Here is a 6,572-nt window from a genome sequence, read left to right on the forward strand (position 1 = left end):
TATTGCTCTGTTTTCATGCCGGTTGGGTCCAAACTACCTTCAACTAGACATCAATATTATAAATATTATAGCTATTGTTAAAGGCAGCAAGCTGGCAGAATCATTTGCACACCAAGTGAAATCCTTAGTGGCATTTCAGCTATCTTTGTGTTCTTAGTTCAAATTCTGCTGGGGTCAACTTTGCCTTTCATTTCTTTTGGGGGTCAATAAAATAAGTTTCAGCTGAGCACTAGGGTTGATGTAATCAACTTAGCCCCTCCCCAAAACTGTTGGCATTGTGCCAAAATTTGAAACATATTGATATTCTTTTCTACTTTAGGAACAAGGCTCAAAATTTTGGGGGAAGGGGCCAGTTGATTAGATCGACCCCAGTATGCAACTGGTACTTAATTTATCGACCCCAAAAGGATGAAAGGCAAAGTCAACCTCGGCAGAATTTGAACTCAGAACATAAGGACAGACGAAATACCGCAAAGCATTTCGCTAATGTTTCTGCCAGCTCACCACCTTAAACCGATATAAATACTGTTTGAATTATATGCACCTATGGCATAATTATTCAGATTTTTCATTCTTTAGTTAATAAAGGAGGGGTAGTTTGTGCCCCTAACTTTTTCAGTTCCTCTTGGGCTGGGAGGAATCAGATTAACTGAGTGAGTGTATGATGGCTTTTATATTTACATTTGAACTTTTAAAGGGAAAATGTAATTGAAACAATGCAAAGAAGAAATGTAAAAAGTGTTTAGTATGGAGTATAGCATATCTATGTTAATAAACGCAAAATTCTGTCTGTTGGGAAGCCTTGTATCTCAGTCTACATTTGTTCTACATAGACATATTATATCTTTTTAGAATCAGGATGATCTCAGGATTGAAAACCTGCCCTTCATTTGGTTCTTGAACATCCATCATTGGGATCTGATTAAAAAGCATTTTGGTTGCTATTTCTAACAGGTAAAGCTTGGCTGATTCATGCCATCTTGGTTGGCATTTGTCAGATGACGTCAGAGATCAAGGGAGAGATAAATGACATTCGCTTCATTAATTTTATGTTAAGATAAGAACTTTGGGACAACTTGACCAACAGTTGGAATTCAACTTGTGACTGGAATGATAGAATGATTGCATTACAGAATTAATTCTTATCAGTCCTTATCCTCTGATCAAACACCACTGGGGCATATAGTCATTATAGACATATTATAGTCATGCTATTTAGCTCCCTTTAGTTTTGGGTCACAGGCCCAATTAGCTCCTCTGCAGGAGCTAGCTTAAAAGTCTGTACAGAGTGCGGCTTTTGAGCTAGTGCTCGATATAGGATGTAGTAATTGTTGTTGTTACTGGCTTTCTTTCAGGGTGTAAGATTTTGATGGCTCCCTCCCATGATCTTCTGTCATACATTGAGTAGCTGAGCTACCTGTGTGAGGTTAATCCATAGGGTATGTAAGCATTAATAAGAAAACAGACTGTTGGAAAATGTATACAGTTTGTTAAATAAAGACAGCTTGTAAAAAAGTAAGCAGTTAATGTGAAAAATCTAGTCAGATATAAATAGTCTTAGTTTTCATGCAGTCCTTCTATGGCATGTAACATAGGGCAAAGAAGATGGAGGTGGTGGAGTGTATGTAGGAGTGGGGGGTGTCAGAAAATGCCTTCTTAAGTCTATCCACCGAAACAGTCTCTTTCCTACCATTAATGTCAATAGTAAAAAGCTTGTCTGTATGTTGAAGAATCCGATAAGGTCCTGTGAATAGTGGTGTGAGAGGGCCTCTCACAGAGTCATTGCATAAGAATACATGGGTCCACAAAGCAATATCCTTAGGGATGGCAGATTTCGCTGTTTGTAACTGAGTGTTCATCGGCAGTAGATCAGAGAAGTATGACTGCAATTGGCCAATGTAGATGGAAAGATCCTGGGTAGCCATATCCATTGGTGCCAACATCTGGTCAGGCAAAGTTAAGGGTACTCCATACAGCAGTTCAGTGGAAGAATAATCCAGATCTGCTTTAATAGCGGATCGACAACCTAATAGAACGATAGGGAGATATTCGGTCCATCTTTGCAGGTCTGATGAAGCCGAAGGGCTGCTTTCAGCTGACAGTGGAACTGCTCAACCATTCCATTTGAAGCAGGATGGTAATTTGTGGTATGCAAATGTTGCACTCCCAATAGGCGTAACAGTTCACAAAAAAGATGAAACTCAAATTGCCATCCTCAGTCAGTGGTGATCCTTGAGGGAACACCAAAGTGAGAGATCAAAGCACAAGCTACCAATTCAGTGGAAATGTCCACTAAAGGGATGGTTTCAGGCCAACGAGAGAACCAATCGATGTAAGTAAGAATATAAGTGTATCCACAACTGCTGGGCCAAGGACAAACTAGGTTGATGTGAATATGGCAGAAATATGTGTCGAATTTTCCTAATGGAGCACAGATATGTCAGTGGACTTTGGAACATTCAGAACAAGCCCAAGCAGTAATATGCCAGCGCATATCCAACCAGAAGAAACGAGCCATAATAACCCTGACTGAGGCCACAATGCCTGGATGGGATAAAGAATATAGAGTGTCGAACATGATTCAACAGTGATTGTCAGGAACCAGTAGTCTCAGTGCATCTGTAGAGATGTCACAGAGAATATTTCTGTCTGTTGACGATAGAAGTATTTGAATTGATAGTGCAAGTATACAGAAGAGGAGGTGTCAAATGAAGAGGCAGTTGATTGGAAGCTATTGTGACCAAACCTATTGCAGCGACGATGAAACAGGAAGTCTTGATAATGTGTCAGCTGGGATGTTTTCAGGTCCTGAGATATGATGGATGTCATTCATAAATTGCAATGTAAAATCCAGGTGTCGAATCTCCCTCGGCAAGTACTTGTCCAACTTTGAATGAAGGGCGAATGTCAACAGTTTATGGTCAGTGAAGATCACAAAATCTCACCCCACTAGAAAGTGGTAAAAGTGTTTGACTGTGAGGTAAGTGGAGAGGAGTTCTCATCCAAACATACTATATTGTGTTTCAGTGACTTTTAAACAGTGTGAGAAGAACGCCAATGGTTGCATTTGTCCATGAATAATTTGTTGCAAAACTGCACATAATGCAAAATCTGAAGCATCAACTGCTAATGCAAGCTTTACTCCTGGAATAGGATGGGTAAGATAAGAGAGTTGTGCAAGTTCTGATTTCACTGTATCAAAAATGCATAACTCGACTGGAGAAGGGGAAACATCTGTGTTGTTCTTTCTATCCTTGAGTAGGTTGGTCAAAGGTATTAGTTTCTCTGTGCAGTTGGGTATAAATCTGCAATAAAAGTTAATCAGCCTAGGAAATGGCAGAGCTATCACAATGAGGTTGGAGGTGGGAGCTGCTGGATTGCTTCCACTTTCACAGGAAGTGGACAGATGCCATCAAAATCTATGATGTGTCCCAGGAATTCCAAAGTGTTTGAACCAAACTTTTGCTGGGTTAACTTTAACGTTGTAGGATTGCAGATGTCAAAATAGTTGGGTCAGATGTTGATCAAGTTCAACAGTAGCACTGGCGATGAGGAGGTCGTCCACATATGCAAAAACGAATTCCATACCATGAACAATTTCATCCATGTACTGCTGGAATGTGCTTGCAGCATTGCATAATCCAAACAGCATGGACAAAAACTCAAGAGAACCAAATGGTGTAGACAACTGTTTTTGGAATATCTTCCGGGTTCACTGGGATCTGGTGGTATGTATGTACCAGGTCTATCTTGGAAGAAACGGTGCATCCATGTAGAGTAGATGGAAAGTCCTACAGATGAGGTAGAGGATACCTGTCAGGGGTGGTGGTGGTGGTGTTGAGACATCTATAATCCCCCACTGGGCGAAAATCAGCATCACCTTTACAGGCCATGTACAAAGGAAATGCCCATGGGCTCGTAGATGGCTGGACCAGTCCTAGCTGGAGCATGTGTTCAAATTCAGCTTGAGCTGCTTTGAGCTTGTCCAGTGCCAACCGACACAGACAGGAAAAAATAGGAGGTCCCTTCATGGCGATGAAATGTCCCATGGAGCAAACAGGATCAGTAGGTTTAAATGACAAGTTAGTGAGCTCCAGAAAAGAAGCAAGCAATGCATGATATTGGTCTCCTGAGGCAGCAATGAAGAAAGAGGGACTCACAAGAGCAACAAAAGAATCCTTTCCAGGAGTTGACAGAGAGGTGGTAACGTTGAGAAACTGCTGCCTTCTCACATCTGCCAGTAGTGATGTAAGAAATCAGCACCCAATGTTGGATAAGACAGATCAGTGATGATGAAAATCCATTTGAAATCTCTACATTAAACGATGATGATGATGATGATGATGATAGATACATCCAAGGATAAGGATATCTGCCCAAAGGTCCGGATAGCAGAGTGGTTGACAGCATACAAGGATATATTGGAAAGATCAGCCTTGGTCAAGGTAAAACCTAAGGGCCAAATGCTCACACTGGCTCCAGTATCAACCATAAGAGACTTAGAAGAGATGATGTCTCTTACGAAAAAAGCACAATACAGAGTAGAACTGACCGCGAGGACCTCTGACGTGCCCTGGGCCTTCCATGTTAGTTTTCCTATGGAGAGTAAAAACATGGCTGTATACATCATCTGGCTTGGTTCTTGAAATGCCAATGGTACCTACAGTGTGAGGTGTTCGGAAAGATTGCCTGACTGCAAGGAGAGGAAGAATGATACCTAAAACATGGTCTGGAAGAATGAACATTACACATGTGTGAAATTTAGTGTGCCAAGTCCTTAATGCCCTTGAGGGTTGCTGTATGACCTGAAAGTTCCACAGTGGAGGAGTCCTGGGCAGCTGAAGAAGAAGAAGCAACAGCTACTACTCTGCTGGCTGTGGAAGATTCCCTGGAGAATTCCAGTATCTTGTCCACCAACATAGCTATCTGGTCCATCAAGCTGCCTTCCACCATCAGAGCTAAAATCAGTTGCACATTGAGCGGCCAAGAGAAGAATAACTGTTTCACAAAGGAGCTTTCTTCCATAGAACCATCAGCTAACTCGTGGATACAGTGCAAAAATTCAGTCAGGGACCTGTCCCCGAGATGCTCATCTTCCAGGAGCATACAGAAGCAGCTTTCGGAGGATTTGGAATTTCTGCAGAGCACTTCCACCTTAATAGATCTGTAGGAGGCATCAGGTAGAGTATCCTTGATGAGGTCCTTGATTGTAAGTGCAAGAACAGAAGGGATGCCACTAATTACAATGTACAGTCATTGCTGAGCTGATTGAATGTTGTTTGCCATAAAGTAAGACTTGAGTTGGGTGAACCGCATGCATGTGTCACCATGATAGTGGGGAAGTGTGGTACGACTCATCTTCTGAAGAGAAAACTGAAACACACATGCAGAAGGAATACAAGCCAATCAAAACCAAAATCCAGAAAATGTGGTAGGGAAGAAAATTCCACAAGTGGCAGTGAGAATGTGAGATGAAGACAAGGATGAAAAAGAAACACAAAATTGTACCTGAGTATAAAGAATGCGTATAAATGATCCTGAAGAAAATTTCAAGTGACAAAGGAAGAATACATGATGTCAACTTGAACCAGTAGACCAAAACTGTAAGAAGAATGTATGGTTTCCATGCCAGCAGAAAGAGCTGGAAAATACCACATTGTATAATTGTACAGAGTTATAGTCTAGGCGGTGAGAGTTCTCCAGAATACAACAATTTCAGCAGAAATTCCTGGTATAGAAAAATATGCAGGGTCACCATAAGAAGTTGTTAACACATGTTAAACCATGAAGAAAACATGTCTGAAGTTGAAAAGTGAGAAGAAATGCATATTCTGAGTTGGATTCACCACTGTTGCAAGGTTATCAATGTTACAAATGATGGTTGGTTACTGTAACCTTGAACCTTCATCCAATATAAAAAGAATTGAGGCTATGACATGTCCTGGTTACTGCTGGAACCAGAGATTAATTAAGAAGCAAAAATCCTCATGTACGAAGGATCAAAAGGCATTCTTGGAATAAACTAAAGAGACTTCCTTGAACTTCACAAATAATTTAATACAATTCAGCACAGGTGGAAATTCACTGATGACATACTTCAGTTGAAGCAGTACACAAATAGAAAAGTGTACATATCTTCCCTTGTCGCATTCTGTGTGAGGAAATTAAATTAATAATGTATGAGGGGATTTTGTACGCCACTTAGGCTTACTTCTAGTGAATGAGTAAGCCATGCACATGGTGTGCAACTTGATAACTTTGAAATACTAGGCTGCTCCTCTGAGGTATTTGTTTGCTTAGGCCCATGTAGTAAAAACTGTGCGCTCTCAAACACAGAGACATATTTAGGTTGAAGTCCAACGGTTGAAAAGAGAGCAAAATCCGGTGAGCTGGCAGAAATGTTAGCACGCTGAGCGAAATGCTTAGCGGTATTTTGTCTGCTGTTACGTTCTGAGTTCAAATTCTGCCGAGGTCGACTTTGCCTTTCATCCTTTCAGGGTCGATAAATTAAGTACCAGTTACACACTGGGGTCAATGTAATCGACTCAATCCCTTTGTCTATCCTTGTTTGT

The sequence above is a fragment of the Octopus sinensis genome, linkage group LG1, assembly GCF_006345805.1.
Source record: "Octopus sinensis linkage group LG1, ASM634580v1, whole genome shotgun sequence".
In the NCBI taxonomy this organism is placed as follows: Eukaryota; Metazoa; Mollusca; class Cephalopoda; order Octopoda; family Octopodidae; genus Octopus; species Octopus sinensis.